Source organism: Pinus tabuliformis, chromosome 7 (assembly GCF_031772625.1).
Source record: "Pinus tabuliformis cultivar Carrire ecotype Pingquan chromosome 7, CPIR1, whole genome shotgun sequence".
Taxonomy (NCBI): Eukaryota; Viridiplantae; Streptophyta; class Pinopsida; order Pinales; family Pinaceae; genus Pinus; species Pinus tabuliformis.
In genome coordinates, this window is record NC_142293.1 from 1,899,788,148 (window position 1) to 1,899,811,149 (window position 23,002).

The window sequence follows — 23,002 nt, forward strand, 5'->3', positions numbered from 1 at the left end:
CCACTTCCTCAATCATGCCATTAAGGAAGGTTGTCTTCACATCCATTTGATGTATCTTCCAACCCATCTATGCTAATAGTCCCAATATAGATATGATTGACGAGTACCTTGCAACAGGAGCAAAGGTCGCATCATAGTAAATCCCCTCTACCTATGAAAATCCACGGGCCACAAATCTAGCCTTATGCTTCTCCACATTACCATTTGCAGCTTTCTTTACCTTGTAAAGCCAATGGGATCCCACCACATAATTTTCCTTCGGTCTCGGGACCACATCCAAAACACTATTACGAATAATGGAGTCATACTCCTCCACCATTGCATCAATCCAAATCGGCTGCTGCACTGCTTCCTTAGAGGGAGATGGCTTTGTCACAACACATTCGTCCATAAGAGCCATGTATTTAGTGCACCTCTCATGAATACAAGCTAGCATATATTAAAAATATATACAAGCTAATGTATATGTACATACATGAATACCTCCATTGATGGGTAGTCCCATGGCTTAGTGCAACAATACACCATTGAACAACTTGTTCAGTCGAAACAAGTCGGTTTGCAGAGTGGTCCATTTGATATCTTCGAAGTGCTCATTTTATACATTCTCCTGTGCCATGGTGTTCTCCTTTTCCATGACCAATCTCAAATAAATTCCAACAATGTTTAATGTTGGTTTTCATATGAAGATGACACAACCAAAAGAATGATCATGAAGATTTGAATTTACTTGTGCATCCATCTGACCAGATCCAATGTTCATTGAATTTTATTCCACGACCTTGCAATGAATCATAAATTTTATCAAAGCAATGTTGTACAAAATGTGTATCATGTGTACGATCATTGCTGATATAAAATTGATATTCCTTAATAACATATCGATTCTCACTGGTTCTTTCTATATGATCAACATGTAGAAATTCTCGTTGTAGATTAATCTGATTATGCAATGTAATAAAGAAAAATACTTAATCTACTTCTACAATCAAACTTGCGGAAACTTAATCGATTTGAGCAAGATCAAACATAACACATATAACAGAGAAGAAGAATCAATCACACATGAAACACAGAAGAATACTTCGGGGAAAACCTTAGCTAAAAACCCTGCTATCTGTATTATCATACAAGTGGAAATATCTCAAGATTACACAAGCTTTAGCTCTCACAGCTATCCAGCTCTCAGTACAATCCCTCACTGTTGCTCATAGACAGAATAGACAACACATATTCTTGCTCCTCTGTCCTCCAAGCCTCATATTTCCTTGTGATGTTCCTCTGGGATGATTCACCTTCAACCAAGTGGAACACTGCTCTTACACACTGTAAAACTGCGCAAACCTCAAGGAATGAATTCCTTCTGCATGCAAGAGATTTTCTCATAGGAAAGTTCTTGTAACTGATAATACACTGTCCCTGCCTTTAATCTCAACTGGGTCTTTGTCTGAATTGACATGCATGAGTTATTTATGAGAGAATATTCAGTTATCTGGAGTACACTAGTTTCATGCATGCATGCATTAACTCACTGAACTCACAATTAGTTCCCCAAACTGTTTGGAACTAATATAACTGGACTTAACTCAGTTAACTGAGCTAACTAATTACAACTTAAATACAACTCATCCTTATCTCCTTAATTAAGAGATAACTTCCTCAAACAAAGGGATAACTGTTGCATGACTTCACAAAGACTTTATGTTTGAATTTCTCCAACTAATTAACTCAAGATGAATTAATTAATTATTTTTCAAACAACTGGTGAGACTAAATTCAAATTTTAATCCTCAATTTTAATTGAAGAACAAATTAAAATTGGAATATATCTTGAAATGCTATCTATAGCAATGCTATTTTTAGCATTTCTTGTTGCTATTTTCAACACTCCTTCTCAAAAAGAAAAGGGATTATCTACCACCCTGCTCCTGTCTCTATGGAACTCGAATTTACACTTTGAAAATGCCTTAGTCAAAATGTCAACATCTTGCCCCTCAGTCGAAATATACTGCAAAAACATGATCCTCCTCACCACACAGTCTCTGAGATGATGGTACCGAATGTTGATATGCTTGGACCTGTCATGAAATACTGGAATCTCAGAGAGTTTGATACAACTCTGATTATCACAATAGATCACAGTTGGATCCATCCTCTGATCAAACAAACCAACTAGAATTTTCTGCATCCAAATGGCCTCACATGCTGCCTGACTTGCAACCATGTATTCAGCCTCTATTGAGTTGAGTGCAACTGACCTCTATTTCCTGCTGTACCAAGAAACTGTAGCTGAACCAAGGTTGAAAATTCCTCCTGATGTTCTCTTCCGATCTGATGGACTTCCTACCCAATCTGCATCTGTGAAGCCCTATAGCTTCACTCCCTCTGACCGTTTGTACCATAATCCAAATTGAGATGTGCCTCTGAGGTATCTCAAAACATGCTTAGCTGCCTTCCAAAACAACTTGGTAGGTTGAACCATAGATTTACTCAGCTGCTTCACCGCATAGCACAAATCTGGTTGTGTGTTCACTAAGTGCATCAGTGAACCCACAAGCTGCTTGTACACAGTAGCTTCTACTACTCCTCCTGAAGTAGCATCCTCCTTCCTCCAGTTACCTACTAGAGGAGTTTGCATGGGCTTGCACTTCTCCATGTGGAATCTCCTGAGTATCTTATTGGCATACTTGCCTTGAGACACAGACACTTCCCCATCCTTTTGCCACACTTCCATGCCTAGAAAGTAGTGCATGAGACCCATGTCTTTCATCTTGAATTCTCTTGCAAGGTCCTCCTTGCAAGACATGATCAACTTATCATCACCTATCAATATCAGATCATCAACATAAAGAGAAATGATCAACTGCTTACCTTCCACCATGATGTGGTACAAGTTCGCATCCGATTCACTCTTTGTGAAGCCAAACTTGGTGAAGTAGTTGTCGATCCTAGTGTACCAAGCACGAGGTGATTGCTTCAGCCCATACAAAGCTCTCTTAAGTTAGCACACATGTGACTCACGATCGAAGGTCTCAAAACCTTCCGACTGCTCTATGTACACCTCTTCCTCAATCTTGCCATTAAGGAATGCAGTCTTCACATCCATCTGATGGATCTTCCAACCCATATGTGCTGATAATGCCAACATCGATCTGATAGATAACTACCTTGCTACAGGAGCAAAAGTCCCATCATAGTTGATCCCCTCGACCTGTGAGAAACCACGGGCAACAAACCTTGACTTATGTTTCTCCACACTACCATCAACAGCTTTCTTTACCTTGTAAAGCCAACGGGAACTCACAAATGACTTGTTCTCCGATCTTGGAACCACATCCAAAACACTGTTCTGAACTATGGAGTCATACTCCTCCATCATAACATCAACCCAACTCGGCTGTTGCACTACTTCCTCAAAGGAAGATGGCTTAGTCTCAACACATTCCCCAACAAGGGCCATGTATCCAGTGTACCTATCAGGTGACCTCCTCTGTCTGTGCTGAGAAGATGGTTCTCTCACATTCTCTCTCGCATCCGACAATAATTTGTCAGTTTCTCTCGTGCTCTTCCACCCATATCTAGAGGACTCTGCTTGAGTGGATGTCTCCACTCCTGGAACCTCTGCATGTGACTGTTCCACATCAGTCTGAGGCTCCTCCTCCTTAGGAACCAAAAGTTCCTCCACAGCCTGTAGTTGGAGTTCCCTCTCAAGGGAAACTCGCATGGCCTTCCGCTCATCAAACTTGAGATCTCTGCGAACCACTGTCCTCCGACTGGTAGGAAAATACACCTGATAGTTGTGGGGTGTATCAGTGTACCCCACAAGTATCCCCAAAATCTGTTGTTGGCTCAAGTTTCTTCCGGGCATCCTTTGTCACATGGAAATATACCGATGAGCCAAGGATCCTGAAGTGACCCACATCTAGTCTCTTCCTGGAGAAAGCTTCCTCTGGTGTCTTCATCCCAAGTATGCGATGCGGGCTTCTATTCTTCAGATAGACCGATGTGTTGCATGCCTCAACCCACAATTGAAGTGGTATACCTTGGTCATGCAGCATCGCTTGAGCTGCCCCCACAATCGTTCTGTTCTTCCTCTTGGCCACCCCATTCTGCTGTGGGTTATGAGGTGCTGTCAACTCCCATTTAATTCCTTTTGCTACACAGAAGTCCTTAAACTCTTGACAGAAATACTCTCCACCATTGTCGCTTCTCAAGGCCCTGATCTTCTTCCCTGATTCTTTCTCAACCAAAGCTTTGAACTCAAAAAACTTTTAGAAGGTTTGATCCTTCTTCTTAATGAAGTAGATCTAGCATTTACGAGAAAAATCACCAATGAAAATCACATAATACCTTTGTTTAGCGGTGGAGGTTGTCGAGAATGGTCCACACACATCTGTACGAACTCGCTCCAAGATTACTTCAACTCGACTGTCTTGATCATGAAAGGAAGATTTTTCATACTTACCCAAAGTACAACCTTTGCATGTGTCCACTTGCTTAAGTTTACCTTTGGGAAGTCTGGTAGAGATTTGCTGCATTATCTTCAAGGCCCCATGATGCAAGTGGCCCAATCGTCTATGCCATAACTCGCCAATATCTTGGCTTTGCACCAATTCTGCTTTTGAACTCAATGCAGCACAATCATCTACCTCCAGCTTGTAGAAATTCTTCACTCAAATCCTATTCCTCTTGGTCTGACCTGTGGCTATGTGTCTCAGGAACACCTTTCCTTTACTGAAGACTACATCATAGCCTTTGTCTTCCAACATCGCTACTGATACCAAGTTCTTCTTCAGTCCGGGCACATACTTTACATTTGTTAGGGTGAGATGAGCTCCATGCTCCCTCTGAAAAACAACCATACCTGCACCTGAAACACGGTACTTTCCATCACTGCCCATCCCTATGTGCATCTTGAGGTTTTTCTCCTCCAAGGTACTGAATAAACTCTTATTGTCGGTCATGTGGAATGAGGCTCCACTATCCAGGTACCAAACACAACCCACCATCGAAGAAACCATGCATGCGATAAGGGTAAAATCCAATTCAAACTTAGAGGCTAGTGCCTCACCTTTTGATCCTTTCGAGGATCCCTTCTTGGATTTCTTCAATGGACAATTAGTTGCATAATGGCCCACCTCATGACAATTAAAGCATCTCACTTAGACTTGTCAATCTTCTTCCCATCATGGGAAGAACTTGATTTGGAATGGGAAGCCTTCCCTTTCCCTTTCCTTGCCTTACTGGCTAAGGCTAGATTTTCTTCATCATCATGCTTAGATGAAGAACCATCTCTGGTGCTCCTCCTGATCTCCTCCTGCATCAGATTTGACCACAGTCGTTCCTAATCCAACAATTTCTCTCTTCCATTCACTGAGTCCTGGTAGCTATTCCAACTCTTTGGAAGACCGAGGAGAGCAAGGCTCACCATATCATCATTGGCTATCGTTATTCCTACACTTCCAAGCTCATCTTTGCAGGTGGTGAGCTTGTTCAGATATGTAGAAATCGTGTCGCCCTTTTCACACTTGATTTTCTGAAGCTTGTCCTTCAGCGCCAATTTCCTTTGGTCGCTACTGTTCTGTTATAGGTCCTTCAATGTCTTCCACATTGAGAACAGAGTCTCCTTCCCATGGAGACTCGAGAAATATGGTCTCGAACTCCCTCCAGAAGAATCCTCCTCGCTTTCGCCACACACTTCTTCCATTCTGCAAATTCTTGGGCATTAGCTGCCGCTGGCTTGGGGATTTCTTGATCAATGAAATCCTTCAAACCATTGAGTTCTAGTACCACTTCCATGCGATCCTTCCATGCTATGTAATTCGAGCTTCCAGCTAGGGCATACTCGAGTCCCAAGCCATTGAACGCCATTGGTGAACTTTGAGATGTGATAAGAAATCGATTTTGTACCTGCAATCAAGAACTTCAAACTTCAAACTTTTCCCTTCTCAGTATGTTGTTCATAGCTCTGATCACCTTTTCTATGATACCATGTAGAAATTATCACTATAGATTAATTTGATTATGCAATGTACTAAAGAAAAATACTTAATATACTTCTACAATCAAACTTGCGAAAGCTTAATCGATTTGACAAAGATCAAACAGAACATATATAACAGAGAAGAAGAATCAATCACACATGAAACACAGAAGAACACTCTAGGTAAAGACTCAGCTAAAAACCCCGCTATTTGTATTATCATACAAGTGGAAATATCTCAAGATTACACAAGCTTTAGCTCTCACAGCTATCCAGCTCTCAGTACTATGCCTCACTGCTGCTCATAGACAAAATAGACAATACATAAGCCTGATCCTCTGTCCTCCAAGCCTCCTATTTACTTGCGTTGTTCCTCTGGGATGATCCACCTTCAACCAAGTGGAACACTGCTCTTACACATTATAAAACTGCACAATCATCAAGGAATGAATTCCTTCTGCATGCAAGAGATTTTCTCATAGGAAAATTCTTGCAAATGATAGTACATTGTCCCTGCCTTTAATCTCAACTGGGTCTTTGTCTGAACTGACATGCATGAGTTATTTATGAGAGAATATTCAGTTATTTGGAGTACACTAGTTTCATGCATGCATGCATTAACTGACTGAACTCACAATTAGTTGCTCAAACTTTTTGGAACTAATTTAACTGGACTTAACTCAGTTAACTGAGATAACTAATTACAACTCAAATACAACTCATCCTTATCTCCTTAATTAAGGGATAACTTCCTCAATCAAAGGGATAATTGTTGCATGACTTCACAAAGACTTTATGCTTGAATTTCTCCAACTAATTAACTCAAGATGAATTAATTAAATATTTTTCAAACAACTGGTGAGACTAAATTCGAATTTTAATTCTCAATTTTAATTCAAGGACAAATTAAAATTGGAATATATCCTGAAATGCTATCTATAGCAATGCTATTTTTAGCTTTTCTTGTTGCTATTTTCAACACAACATTCTATTTAGCATGTCTTTATATAACATGGAAAAGCATAGAGAATTGCTCATAATGATAATATTCACTATGTATTTCATTTTGTGCAACAAAATGGTCCCTGGTGGACAAATTTGACAGGATTTTTTGAATTGCAAGCCCTACCTTCGAGCTATATGAGAATGCTTGGTGTATTTATAAATTTTCATCTTAAACTTCTTCAAAAAAACTATCACAAAAAAATATTCTTCTTGTAAGTCAATCTTTCTAGCACTTGCACTACCACTTGTACCAATCAATGTATGGATATATTCATATCTCTTCCATTCCACTTTTATGTTGGACAGTGATTGATCATTCATATCAATAGGATAATTGTTGTGAAACTAAGTCAAATTTCCACAATGATCACAATTTTTTACCACCAACACATTTCTTTTGGTAAAATATTTCATGATTTTCTCTTCCACACGGAATTTCGGATATGAAATCATGGATAGTGGAAGGAGGAGGTGAATTTTCGCAAAACTTTTTACCAAAATTATGGAAGGTGTCATAATATAATTGAAATTCCACATGATAACGATGACAAGAAGTGTCACGTACAATGCTAGGCTTAACATATCATGGTTTTTGTTGCACAAAAGTATTTATTGAGAGTCACATTAATTCAACAATTATCTTCTTTGAACTTATTGAATAAATTTATTTGAGTGGTTTCCAAGATATGTTTTACATGTTATTCATACTGATTTTGTGCTATTATTTGCCACATCACATCCTTTTCTTTTGGTAAAACACGTGAAATTTTCACCCAATAGTCATATATAATTTTTTTTAACATTTTCTCCAAGTCTATCTTTGTATGGTTGCCTACAAATAACTGTCCAACAAGAAAGCTCATAATTTGCACTATTTGCAATGAAAATTTCATATGCTTGTGCAATGTTTTTGTGAGGCACCTAATGCTTTTGCCATAGATTTGATCAATTTTCTTTAGTAGTTGATAAACCACTATTGTTTATATTGCTCTACGTGCATCTATATCACTTTTCTTTCTAGATATTCCAATTGGTTTTAAAGCATTACTTATATTTTGAATCACATTTTCCTTCACCTTTTTATCTTTTGTTAATTTTCGAATGCCCAATAGTGTTGTAGCTTCTTTTGATTTCTTCGATGTTAAGATACCTCTCAAAATTTGAGCTTGAATTGCCACATTTTCATCTTTGAAGAACTTATTGATAATGAGCTTAACACGACATTGTATAATATGGTCATTTTTTTTTTATCTTCATATCTGACAAAGTCAAAATTTTCTAACATCTCATCCTCAATATTGATTCTATCTGTGCATATGACATTTTAACGTTAAATGAGTATAAATATATATTAAATAATTAAATTAAAAAATATCGTTTTTGAAATTGAAACTAATAAATATTTATAATTTCAATAATACATAACATATATATACATACCTATGCGTGGTTCAACTTCTTCTTCACTTGAATCTCTTTCAACTTCTTCAACAAGATCCTCAATCACTTGTTCATTTTCTTCTTCACTTTGTCTTTGAACATTTTCAATCTCATCATTAATGTTATGAGGAAAATATCTCTCTATTTACATTTCAAAATATTTTTCAAATTAGTTCATCAAATAAAAATTAAATTGCATGATACATTATTAAATTTTAAATATCATCTATAATATCTTCATTTACATGCCTGGTTCAATTTCTTGTTGAGATTGATTTTCCCTTTCAATATTTAAGCGTTCTTCCTTCTTTATTTTATAATAGTTTCTCAAGTATTCTCTACGAGCCTCAATATCTCTAATTCGATCATATTTTCTCTTGCAATTTCTTTGATTTCCTATTATAATTCAATCTATATAGATTTTTAAAATCAAGCCCAAAAAAGTCACTATCAAAATCAAGCCCAAAAAAGTCACTTTCAAAATCTAGCCCAAAAAAGTCACTTTCAAAATCTAGTTGAAAAATTTGCTATCCAAAAATTAGATTCAAAGAAGTTTTCTATTCAAAAGTTGCACATGAGGAATGTGAGTGAGAAAATGACGTTTTGGCCGAGTTTATTTATATCTTTCGATCAAAACAGTTACATCAAAGGGTTGCATTGTTTCAATTTCGTGGCCGATGGAAAATATGAATAAGTTTTTCGGCCGAAAATTTTAGATTTTTAGTCGAAAACCTTTTTTTCGTTAAATTTAACGCTTGCTCACGATTATTTATTTATTTGTTTTTTTTTTTCGGCCAAAAACATTAATTTTTTTTTGACCGAAAACCTGCAACTTTGCAATAACCTGGCTTTGATAACCTTTCTCCAATTTCAGAATGGTTAAACTCCATCAAATATAGTGAATTTACTTTTGAAAACAACACCAACATTTTCAGAATTGAATCTACTTTCAGTGGATATAAATTTTACGAGATTTCATAGATATTTGCTAATTTTAGCTAATTTTATAGTAAAATGTGTGCAAAAATTTTCTGAAGGTCATTATGATTCAGTGAAATGAAAATTTTGTATCTTCCAAAAAAACTGTGAAAAAATATGGAAAATTTATGGTGCATTACCTTGGTCCATCCTCTTTAACGGGTAGTTTTTAGATTTTTAGTTTTCAACTAATATGATGAGAAACCTGGTCCTTTGTTAAACATTTTCAAAATATGCAATTTTTTCATATTGTTTCAATCCAAAAAATCCTAGTAATTATGATATGCATTTGTTGGTTTCGTAAACATATCTATACTGAAGTAGAGTCTATCTAGATTGTGTTGCAACACATTTTTTTCTTTCAAAAACACAAGGTTAACAAAGAATACATTGGGGCCAAAAAACATGAATTTTTATGAATCCCTTAATTTTTAAAGAATACACAGCCAAACATTTGAAAAGTTGACATATCAAATGTGAATAAAAAGATTCTAAAAAACAAGCAATAGAAAACTAATAAAAATTATGACAAGTTTTCTTTTGATTGTAAAATGAAATTATAAACATAAAAATTACTTTTGCTTACCGAAAGTTGAAAAAGTTGAATTTTTTTGCTGAGAGTCTTTCAATTATGTTGGAGGGAAATTTATTATATAGAATTAAATATTATGAATGTGATCAACAGTTTCCACACAGAGACAAAATAAGATAGGAGAAAGAAGCAAAAAATAATAGTTCATGAAACTACAGGAATACATACAGGGGATCAACAAAGAATAACTAAAATGCATCAATCTAGTAAAGCTAGACATGTTATTTTTGAAAATGTGGAAATTGAAGCTGAAGAATATGTTGCCATTAGTGATAGTGAGATTGGAACTCTTGTTGAAAAGAATACAAATCACAAAATACAAAAAATAAGAAAGCCCATGAATGTCTCTCTTTCAATTGATGATGAGGATATTTCTTATTTAGAAGAAAATATTTTAATTGATAGGAGGGAGAAATCAAAAGTTGGTTATTTTGAAAAAATCTGGGCACAAGTTAAGATCACAGTGAACTCTCTAAAGGCAGCAGAGAAATCATAACATCAGGTGATGATTCAAAGGATAATATTATTAAAACACAACACATTTCCATTCGAAATCAGTTGAGGAAGAGAAACTTAATTGGCGATGACCAAACATTTCAGCTTAATGTCAACCAATTCTTTAATCCAAATGAATGAAAATCTAAATATCAAATTAGAAAGCCACACTACCTGCATGTCATAACTTGAAAACATTACTTAGGTACAATCCATATGCACATGTGGTTGATTATGTGATTCTTGTTGATCCAATTCAAGTTCCTAAAAAAGAGACATTTGATGGGTCAAAATGTTTTGAATACAAATATTATATAAATGGGGGAAACCATTTTGCAGAGGCTAGAAGGTAATTGATGGAGGAATATCCCAATAACTCACTTTTTAAAACAATGAAATGTATCATTTATGTTGGTTTAACATATACAAAAGAAAAGTTATTGGGATGTGATCATAATATAGATAATGAGTATAAGATGTCTATGAGTTTCATCCAAAGGGTTAGATTTATTTAATGAATCTGACGAAAAATATGGTGGGGATAAGGAAAATGTTACTCTAAGATTTCAGAAAGAATGTTGTATGGAAATAGGTTATCAAATTGAGGAAAAAAATCAATGAAAAAGGTGGCAAAGTAAGTTCATATGTATTTATAGGTGTCGTTAACATTTTCTAGTTGGCATTTAGAACTAGGGAAATATGAGATTTAATTGATGAGATTTTAAATATGTGGGAATATTGGCATAAAAAATCAAAAGGTTAAAAGGTCTAAACCCTTAATATGTACCAACAGTAAAACAGGTCATGAAGTCAAGAATCTTCTAGATGATATGAGTATCACACCTTGGAGAGAAATGCAAGGAGTGAAGGATGATATACTTGTCAAATCAATATTATCTTGTGTGAAGTAAGGTGAATTATCATTGGACAAAATGTCTGAGGAATTTCAAAAGTAAGTTTGTGAATTATTTTTACTTATTTTTGGATTTTAATTTTCTTTTAAATATAGCATATTGTTGTCGGTAGTATTTTTTATACATATATCTATATTAACATTTTTTACTTTATTTATTCAGTCATAAGGTTTATATGAAAATACAAAAACATATGGTTAAAACGTTGAATGAAGAGAGTTGAAATGATATTGTACGCAACTACCTAGATTCAAGTTCTACAACAACACTAAAAGATTTTTATCTTACATTCAAAAAGATATGTTGATTTATACATTCATTTTATTCATATGTAAACTATTTTTATTTTATTACTTATACATATATTTGTTTGTTTCATTAAAGGTGTCGAAGAAGGCTGCAGATGAAGTACCATATAGTTTCAAAATCTTTGTTTAAAAAATTAACTTGGAAAGACAGATAAAATAACATCTTAAGAATGTTGAACTGATCCTCATCTTAATCATTACATTTGGAATGGGCTCGACACTGTCCAATATCAAATAATTCTAGGTGATTGTGAAGACATTGGAAATCTCATACCTAAAAGGGAATATTCCCTAGTTATCGCAGATGTTCCTCATGGTTTCAATTTCCCAAACATTAGATATGATACCGAGACTTATAGTTATCAAGCTTAAAATAAAGTGGTTATGAGATTTCAACATGTCACAACATCACCACTTTGAAGTTTGTGATATTTCATTCAGACACACAATTTGCAATGCTATTATCAAGCTTCAAGGGAAAAGCAATCTCAAGGGTGCAACTTACATGTTAAGACATTGAAATAATATGCTTGATTAATGTTAAAAAACTAATTTATGTACAAGTTAATTAAATTTTTACTATTTCATGTTACAGTTAAAATTTGAACCTTATTGGTTGCAAAGGTCAACCAATAATAAGTGTTTGTGAGTTTATTCATGTTGAATCTTAGACAAAAGATGATAGATATAAACATTTTCTTCTGAATCTAGTAGATGTAAAGAGTCATAACCAAGCACTGGTTCATGATGCTTTTGTAAGAAAACTAACATTTAAGGATAACGATACAAAATGATAGATAGTTAACATTGATAAAAAACCACATGCATTGATTAACTATCTTATATATTTGTGTTCAAATGAAGGAGATTAGATTTTGGATTTGTTCTCAGGTTTAGGTAAGTTTTGTTATATAAAATTGAATTTCAATATATATATATATATATATATATATATATATATATATATATATATATTCTTTAATTTTTTTATGTGTTTATACTAATTTACTTAATTATTTCTTTTGTACTTGATGATTCGGTACAACACTAACATGTTGCCTACAAAAAGGAAGAAATTGCATAGCCATTTAAAAATACTCACTAAAGACAATTTTATTCAACAAAGAATTAATGTTATTCAATTTCTTCCAGATGCAATGCAAGAAGTTAGTTTGAGGGAAGAGAATTTAATGAATCATGTGTGGCAAAAAAGACAAAGGAACCTCAACTACCGTTAGATGGAATGATTGGAAAGAGATACTTTGGGAGATTTGCAAACATCAAAGATCCATCATAAGAGGAAAATGACCAAACTAAAGCACATAATACTATGGAAGAAGACAATAATGAAGCTCTAGAAGATGATGAGCATGGATTATATGATATTGTTGATTAAATTTAATTTATGCTTGCAAATCAAGCTCAATTTTGAGAACTATTCATTAGTTATACTTGTAATGTTTTGACTTTGAGATTTTATGATAAGAATAAATATTCAATTATTGTTGTTATATGTTTAATATTTGTATTATCTGATTTTCACTTTAATTTTTATGTGAATCATTATTTAAAAAAACTGTGAATATTATTATTTTTTGACATAAAATTCATATAAAATGTTATTATTATTATTTTTTTGTTAAAATTTCCCCATAAAAATCATTTATTTGACATGTCTTTTTTAGCAAAAGGAGTCTCAAAATGTGTATTTTTTTGTCAAATTTATGAAATTATTGTTTTTTAAGTGACAAATATTTGATGTGCATTGAAATATTAATTAACGATACATAAATATATAGAAAATCCTAACAATAAAATATTGAATTTATTATTATTATTATTATTATTATTATTATTTAACTATGCAAAAAAATGAAGATTTATTACAGAAAATGAAAAGAAAAACAAAAAAACATAAACGTAAAAAAAATTAAAAAATAAATATCCCAAGAAAGAAGAGGAAGATGAATGGTTCAAAATTGTTAAATTTAAAAAATAACTATCCACACTTAATACATTAGAAAATTTGAAGTGTCAAAAGTAAGCTCCCCCAACGGGGTTGGTGCTCCATCAACACTTTTCGAAATCAACATAATCACTAACATTTAAAAAGAAATGTTCATATCGATACATAAGAAAATTTAAAATGTAAAAAATATGCTAAAAAAATGTGTATTATGAATCTACACTTTTCAAAATAAGATGATTTATTGCTACCTCTAAAAAGTGAGAACTAAGTACAGTTCTCGTTTTATTGGATTCAGTGTTACTCCAAAACAAAAAACAAAAGACAAATCTTCCTCAATTCTCCTCCTCTCCTTTATGCCTCCCTCTATCCACGAAATGAATGTCAACCACCCCCTCTTAGTTGTCACCTACTTCACCTATCTCATAACTCTTTCCTCAGTAGTGCCTTATCCTCAAATAACTTCGGGGAGACAACTTGTCAGTCTGAAGATAAATAAATAATAAGATAATAAAATAGTAATCATATTTAATGTTGTCAGTAAATCTTATGGATTCACAAGAATCCAATCAATTTAATATTAATAATCATATTTAAATATAATTTAGTATTTACAAGAAAAGATTTTAAGGTTAATTAATTTCCAATCAAGATAAACCATTAATTAAGCTTAAAGCTAACCATAAGCTTGATCATTAATCAACCTTAACCATCGATTTAATCATCTAATATATTAAGCTTTAGAAGACTAGCGTATTCGTGCAATGTATGAGTAAGTAGCTAGCATACACATACCTAGTACATATGCTAATAATACTTTAATGGAATCAAACACAAAAGTCAATCACTCGGCGGGTAGGCTAATAATATAATGTAAGATAAGAAGATCGGGTAGGGGCATTACAGTTACAACATGTCTCCTAAGACTTGAACCTATGAAGGCTTCCTTGGAGCCATGGGGGCACCTTGAGGTAGTGGTCGAATGTGTGGTTGCACATAGATAGTCCATATTAAATGATTTCGTGACCTGTGCACATATAAGTGGATCAAAACCCACCCCACGTCCTCCATTTTAAAATTCAAAAAATCTTCGTTTGAGTGATTTGGTGAACAATTTGTTCCCGGCTGCATGGGTTCAAGTTTTCAGAGACTTATTATAACTGTCTCATTTGTAACATTTATAAAATAATTGTATCAACTAAATAAATAAATAAATAAAAAAGATAGAAATCAAAAACATCGATATGATACTTCAATATTATGTAAGAAAATATATCTTCTCATGTTATTGTAAAATTTGAATTTTACATTGCTAGATTATAATAGTTTTCAAGCTTAGTTAAGGAAATCATTGGGAATCAACTTATTTGAATGTGCTAGAAGCTTCATTTAAAATTCATAAACGTGTTAACTCATATACCACCTCATTCCATGGGTTAACATTTTACTTGTGTGCAAATTCAGCAACTGTGGGAGCCAACTGTTTTTCAATTGTAAACTTTTGGATCCATTAGGGAAATATCTTCTGGAAAATAGAAAATATATTTGATCCATAGTATTTAAAAGAGAAAGTATGTTTTATGGTTTATTCTTATCTAAGAAGAAGAAAATAAATAATTTGAATTCTAGAAAGAAGATATGTTTTGAAGTCGACCTGAGTGTTTGAATTCAACTTATTTTCCATCAACGTTAAAAAATATCTTCAGATAAGGAAAAATAAATTTAATTGATTGGCGATATATTTTCGAAGTTTATACGCAACCAAGTGTTTGGACTGAATCGATCTTCCATCACTGTTTACTAACTATTTTAAGAAAAGGAAGAATAGATTTAATTGATTTGGGAATATATTAAACAAAGACAGTATGTTGTCAGGTTCATATCTTGTTACGTATGTAAAAGTAAAAGTTATAAAATATAATTAAATATTAATTTTAAATTGAAAGGAGTGAAACACTTGTATATCCTTTTAATAATTTATCCATCTTTTAATTTGATTTATATATATAGTTGTGTGCTTGTGTAATAATGTATTAAATATAAAATATTGTAAAATATTTTAATTTAAGATAATGTTTTAATTAAATTATATATATATATATATATATAAAGGTGAGAAAATTTATTATAATTTAGTTGTTAAATTAATAGTGAGGACAACTATTTTTGGTTGCTATTCGGGAATGCAAATTGACTCATCACTTTTATTTAAGGAAAATCACACCCCCTGGAATAACTAGTTGGTGGTCCGTAAGGGGCCAGGCTTTCACTCCTGCGTAAGGGGCCAGGCTTTGACTCCTGCGAGATGCCTCTAGGTCTTGGGTCGTTACCCTATTTCCTTATGTCTGAGGAAGACGAGCTCTTAGCCAAGCAGAAACAGCAGACTCCAAGCCCAATAAAATATTATTGTGTATAAGATGTATATTTCAAATTCATATTTCTTGAAATACACTTTAATATAAATTTAGTAATTAATATATTATCAAAATCAAATATATCATTATATAAATGTAATATGGATTATTTTTTTTTGTTTAAACTCAAAGCATCACTCTATATATATATATATAAGTTGTATAATGCACAACCCCTATGATATAATATATTGATTGATGACACACAATGTAATAAAATGACCCTTTTCCAACCCCTCAAAGCAATGAGAGAACCAACCATTTTCCTTTTAAATTCACCTTGAATTATTTTGGGTTAATTGAATTATAAATATTAGATGTTAACATTTTATAGCCTAATTACAATGGGGTATATGAGCGTGTTGAGGCCATTTTTGTAAGATAAACAACAATCTCAAGAATCCAAAGTTCAATTTTAGCGAAGATTTTTTGGTTGTATTGTGATGATGACAAAGATAAAAATAATATTTAGCCTTTTTCTATTATATAGTATCATATATTTATCTTAACCCAAGGTTATTAAGCATCAAGATATGGGATTAAGATTGATCAAAAACTAATTTTTATCTTTAACTTTTTACATGGTGGCATTTAATAAATGATGATTTTTTAAAATATAATAAATAAAATATCTTTAATTAGTAGAAGGTACATTAATGAGGTTTTCCTTATTTCAAGTGGTTGTTAATATTTTTATGAAACATGTTGAGACTTTAACCTTAAAAAATTTCATTTGAAGGTCAAATGTTGGTTTCAATTTGTTGTTGGCACATTCATTGTTTGGTGTCATGGCCATCCCTCTTTAATATCTTTAAACATCTTAACAACATCCCCTAGTATTCAATTTATTATGGAATACAAAAGGATGATTCTCTTCTTTTTTGTCGATGCTCTCATCTCCCATTTGTGATGGTTCCCTCACCAATGATGTTTATAGGAAAAGGATTCATACTAACTGATACCTGCATGCCTAGTGCCATCATCCTACATCCCAAAATTATGTTGTTTTAAAAAATTTAAATACTCAAGACATCTGAATTTTAGCTCAATTACTTAAGAAGGAAAAAATCGACATTATAAAGGCCCTTATGGCTAACAGTTTCTCTATCTCTCATATCGACAAAGCCTTCCACTCAACCCTCATTTTGAAATCGAAAAACTCTCCTTCATCTTTCCCACCCCTAAATCTCATATCTCTTCCCTACATTTCAGACTTTATTGATCTTAGTTATAAAAAAATTGTCATAAGAATATCATAACATTGTCTAACCATGTGGAACCCTTAAACAATTATTTAGAATTGCTAAAGATAAATCTAACTCTATGTTTGGCCTAAGAGTTTGTCAAATTCCTTACTCCTATATGATACATAGGTTATTTTCAAAACTCCTCTCGAAGGACATATAACCAACACAACCCGCAATTGTATCTCTAAGTTAGATATTGCTAGACATTCTTATAAATCTAAATACTTAATTTACCTTAAATAAACCAAAATTCTTGCTTCAATGCCTTATCATTTTTCTCATATCATTCAGAAAATACTAGAAACAAAAAATCACCCTAATAATTTTAATCATAAAATACTAGAAATAAAAAAACACCTTAATAATTTTAATTGTAAAATGTTAAAAATTAAAAAATACCATAATAACTTTAATTATAACAAAAATACAAACTCAACCATCATAAATCACCGACATCATTAAACTTAATCTCTTTATAGTTTCTTTTTTTAATTAACAAAATTCATTCTATCCTCAAATTTTTAATTCAAATTTCTCCTTTTCAATAAATCTCATTAAAATCAATCTTCCCTCTATTCACAACTATCAATATATTATTTTATTACTTATACAGAATAAATTTATTTTATTTTTTTTTTTAAAAAATACTAACTATAATAATTATCTTTTAATTTTTACTTTGTAAAATTCACTCTAATACTCTTTTCAAATATACTTAAAATTTATTTATCTCACAACAGGTGGAATCTCCCTTTAAAATATTTTTTCAACTACACGTAGTTTTGTCAACTTAAACATCCACGTGCCTGTATGGTGGGAAGAATGTAAAGCAAATCTCTTAAGCTTTTGTCATCTTGAATTACGATTTTTGGGTGAATACTAGCCCTTCCTGGTCAATCGCAATCTACTCCCCCAAAGTAACGTGTACGTTACTAAATGTTTCATCATGTCGCTGTGATAATGACCACTCATCTTCTCATAACCACCTTACTTTTAGAATTAAAAAAGCAGTTGTTTGAACGTTGCCATACATTATAGGTGGCCTTATCTATCATGTTTAGCTACAAATAGAAGTGAACAAACCATATCTTTATTGGTTTTGCAATTATGTATTACGCTCTTTCTCCCTTTGTTTCCCAGCAAACCATTTGTCCATTGGTCCATTTGGCTACAAGTAAGGAGCATGTGCCATTGTCCTATTTTTTCTTTTATGAGCGTAAAATTTGAGGAAATGTTTACACTTCGAGAAATTTGATAAATTTGAATTTAAAATGAATCTAGGTTGGTATAATTATTAATAATTATAATTATAATTATTAATTTTATTTTGATGTAATTTGAGTAAGTCAAAATGTTTTACTTAATAATTATAATTAATTAAATAATTTTTTTATTATGTTATAAAATTAAATTCAAAAAATTATTTATAAAATATTTTGATTGTGAAGTGAGAGATGGTTTTTGGGCATGTGGTATTGATGAGCCACATGTGGTATTGATGAGCCATGCTATTGCCTCGTGGTATTGTAACAAAGCCTATTTACATCTATGGCAAAGTGGACATGAATATCCATAGTTAAAAATATTGTTATATTATAAGTATTAAAGTTTTTAGGTGCTTATTAACTAAATTTAAATATGGTTAGACAATCATTATTTTAATTTATAAGGTAAAATGGATCTTAACTTATAACTGCTACTTATATATTGTATATTTTAATGTGATTTGTATATTATGATTTTCCTTTATCTAAAAAAAATTATTCATAATTTTATTAATAAAAACAAAATTACTGTATGGCAAAATGAGTTTATTATTTTTATTACTTTCAATTTTTGAGCCGAGAGGTTCATTCTACAGCCCATATGATGTGTAACGGTATCCGTCCGTCATCAAAATTGAATTGAAATTTTGGTCATGTTCGCCAATTTTTTTTTATGAAAAATCTAAAATAAAATAAAATTATACAAAACATTTAAATAATGTCGCTCATAAAATTTTTACAAATGAAGAAATTGGATCCCTCTCAGCCCATGTTAGATGAGTATTTAAGAGGGATCTATGCTGGTTTACATACACTACAACATCTCCCCTACACTTGGCTCTATATTACTTCTAACCTTTTATTATTATTTAATTGAGTCGAGATGTAAATGTTTACAAATCCTTTACCTCTTATAAATTGAAAATGTCAATATAAATTCAACATATTGAGCCGACATGTAAATTACACCTACAAATCTTCCATATGTGCAATAAGTGTCGTCACACACACACACACACACGCACACACACACACACACACACACATATATATATTCATTTATTATAGATTTGCGTACCAATATCATTGTACTCGCCTAGATCCATCTTAACTTTGGATCTACAAGTGCCAAGAGGGATCAAATATCTTTTCACTCTAAAAGATATTTGTACCACAAGAGATTTGATCCCTTTTGACACTTGGTAGATTTGGAATTAAGATGGAAATAGTCTGGTTTAATTATTAATTATAATTATAATTATAATTAGTTATTTTATTTTATTCTTATTTTTTTGGTTTATTTTTATGTAACTTATCAAGACAAAATGCTTTAATTAATAATTATAATTATTATTTTTTCCAAGGAAAACAATTGTAATTTTATTCAACTTGCAATAAGGAACAAAATTACATTCCGTATATGCTAAAAGTATTTGGTAAGATATTCCCTTTGGCTTATGAGCGATAATAAGGGAAAAAAAACCTATAAAAAATTACATAACAATTTTGAAGTTATGTGTGATAACAATCACTTAACTTTTCTTTTTTTTCCTTTCATTTTCTAGACCTTTTGCAAAAATCTTGAATTTAAGCTAAAACCATTTGCAATTCATTTCCTGATGTCTGCGGTGGCGTTTCTTTATCTGAGTCTGAGCTCTCTTTATGCCTCCCGCCTTGTTTTCCTTTCATGCCTCCTTTTTCTGTTGTTCTAGTGTTTGGATCTCTTCTAATTCAGTACCCTTCTACATGTTGGTCGTGTTGTCTTTCTGATCTGAAGCACCCCCTCTGCTTGGTTTGTGGGGATCTTCGTGGTTTCTTCTTCTTCCTCTTCAGAGAGATAGGGATCTGAAGGCTTCCATCCTTTTGTTTTTTTGGTCTTCCCCTTTTTATTTTTCTATATCTTTTTTCCTATGGGCATGTAGTTTGCAGGTGTCCAATTTGGTAACATATACAACATCTAAATGTTGTATTTTCATAATCTAACAATTGGGTCCACTGTACGCTTCCATGTTTCAACTGAATGTGATATGGAAGACCTTTGCTAAGGTCTATTTTAACACATATTCTGGCAAAGGTGAAAAGGCCTTGCTCTATTCTCTCGAGGACCATATTTTTTAATTTCCTGTAACATAACCCCTACTACCCCTAGCCCCTACCAAGATAGAAGAAGGAAGTTACCCTGATGACCTGACCTCCAAAGTCCAATTATGGAAATAAGGTCTATTTTTTTTAATATTTTTTAAACATTGTTGTGTTCGTCTCATCGCAACCCTTCCAACGATTTAAAATTTGCCTCAATCTGAATCCTAGATCAAAATATATGGTCATTCAAAGTCCAACTTATCTAGTCTCGCCATGTCATTTATCTTTTCCATGTGGTCCCCATGTGGCTGTCCAAGTCATATGCCATGCCACCCCAACGTGGTAGCTGCCAACCCGTTCATGAACGATGTTATGTTATGCCTTTATGGTGGCTTACAATCATACATATATGTTATAATATAAGGGTTGTGACCCCTTCCAACCATACATATATATCGTACGGGCCTCCCTCCTACCACCTCACCTTGGTGATAGAATCCTGACAGGATTACATCGCACACCTCAAGAAATCGTCAAGAACAAGGTGTCGGGATTACGTAGACTTACCATGTCATACTGCAACCTTAACTGTTAGGAATTGCACTTCAACCAATGGCATAAGGTCATGCTTCCACTATGGACCTCTCCACCTACATGGTACATTGCTCTTTACTCGTAATTGCTTGCATGTAGGCTCCACCACAACTACGTCATCCCAAGGATTAAATCCTAGCGGGAATGCACTCGTCTCCATAAGAAATCATCTGGGGCAAGATGTCAGGGTGACTCTAGCGAAAATTTATGTCTGGGTGACATGACCCTCCATGTGGCTTCCCTCCAAGTATGCTTCGTGTCACCCATTAATTGAATGTGACTGACACATGTCTTGTTTCCCAATTTCCACATGTCCCTTAGGCCACACCACCTGCCACGTTGGCCATCGACCCCATCCTCTGCTACAGGTTAAGATGCATTTTCTTGTTATGACATATTATATGGGTCTTCCGTCGGTTCACCAAATGTCGGGCATCTAGCTCCACTGCACCACATTGTCCTCATACTTAAATTATAGTGGGGTTGAGAGTGCCTCCACTTGAATTCTCTGGGTAAATTCTTTCGGGATGACAAAATTCTTGTCAGTTGATGGATTTTCCTCCCATCCTTTCTTGAGACCTCCTAGTGCTTCGTCATGGTGCCTGATTGTGTGGTGCATAACTCTCGACCTCCTTGATTCTATAAGCCCTGAACTCCTAGCTTGAGGCATATGTGAATATGTGAAAGTTTGAGGCTTTTCCCTATCCTTAGAGCTCATGATGGTTTTGTTTTATATGGCCTATTATGATTTGAGGGTCGAGCCCTTAACACCTTAAGTTTTAACCCCGCGTGGGCATGCATATATGTGTGTGTGTGTATTGTGAAGCTTTATTGAGCTATCCTTCCCTAAGCTTTAATGTTTGCGTATATCTCTCCTAGGATTTAAACACGGCTCAACCCAACCTATTCAATATATATATCAAGTTATCCTTCCTAAGCTTAGTAATGTTTGAACATGCCACAATGCATATCAACAAGAGATACAATGAAACAAACTAACTTGCAACATATAGATACATAACTGAAAGAAATATGAACAAAGTTGGAAGCAACAGACAATACCCTGAGGAAATTAACCAACGGTGCCCAAGTTGTCAATTACACTTGTGCTAGAGAGAGTGAGGTGACTTATTCAGCTACAACCACCAACTTCATAGAAAGCCACACAATTTGGTACAAAATCCCTTCGGCATAGCTTGAGTCAATAACTAATCCACCATTTAGCTTCCCCTGCAAGCACCTAGTCGCTTTATATATATGAACTAAGCTAAGATGCATGCACACACAATTAACCTTGGCTTCATTGTCTGAGGCCGGAAACCTTGCATTAGGAAGAGGCAGAGACATAACCCATGTATCTACAATCGTTTCTCCACATGTAGACCCATCATTGTCAGTAGTTCACGAGAGTAATCCTACCTGTGGCAGGGAATAGACCAGAGGATACCATATAGTCTGGAGAGTTGAGTCTCTACAAATAGAGCTATGAAATAGACGAGAAATTGACATAATATTGAATTTGGAAATAATCAATCGCATGTGTAGTGCATGGGACAAGTTGGCTGCCCCTACCCCCCTCTTAAATGCAAGAGGAGGTGTCGAGGTGGCGGGCTTACCCCAAACCTCTAGCGTCCCCTCGATAGCCACCATGATCCAGGGAAAAAAGTCAATATTTTTATTATACATAATATTTTTTTATTTTTAATAATAATGTAAAAT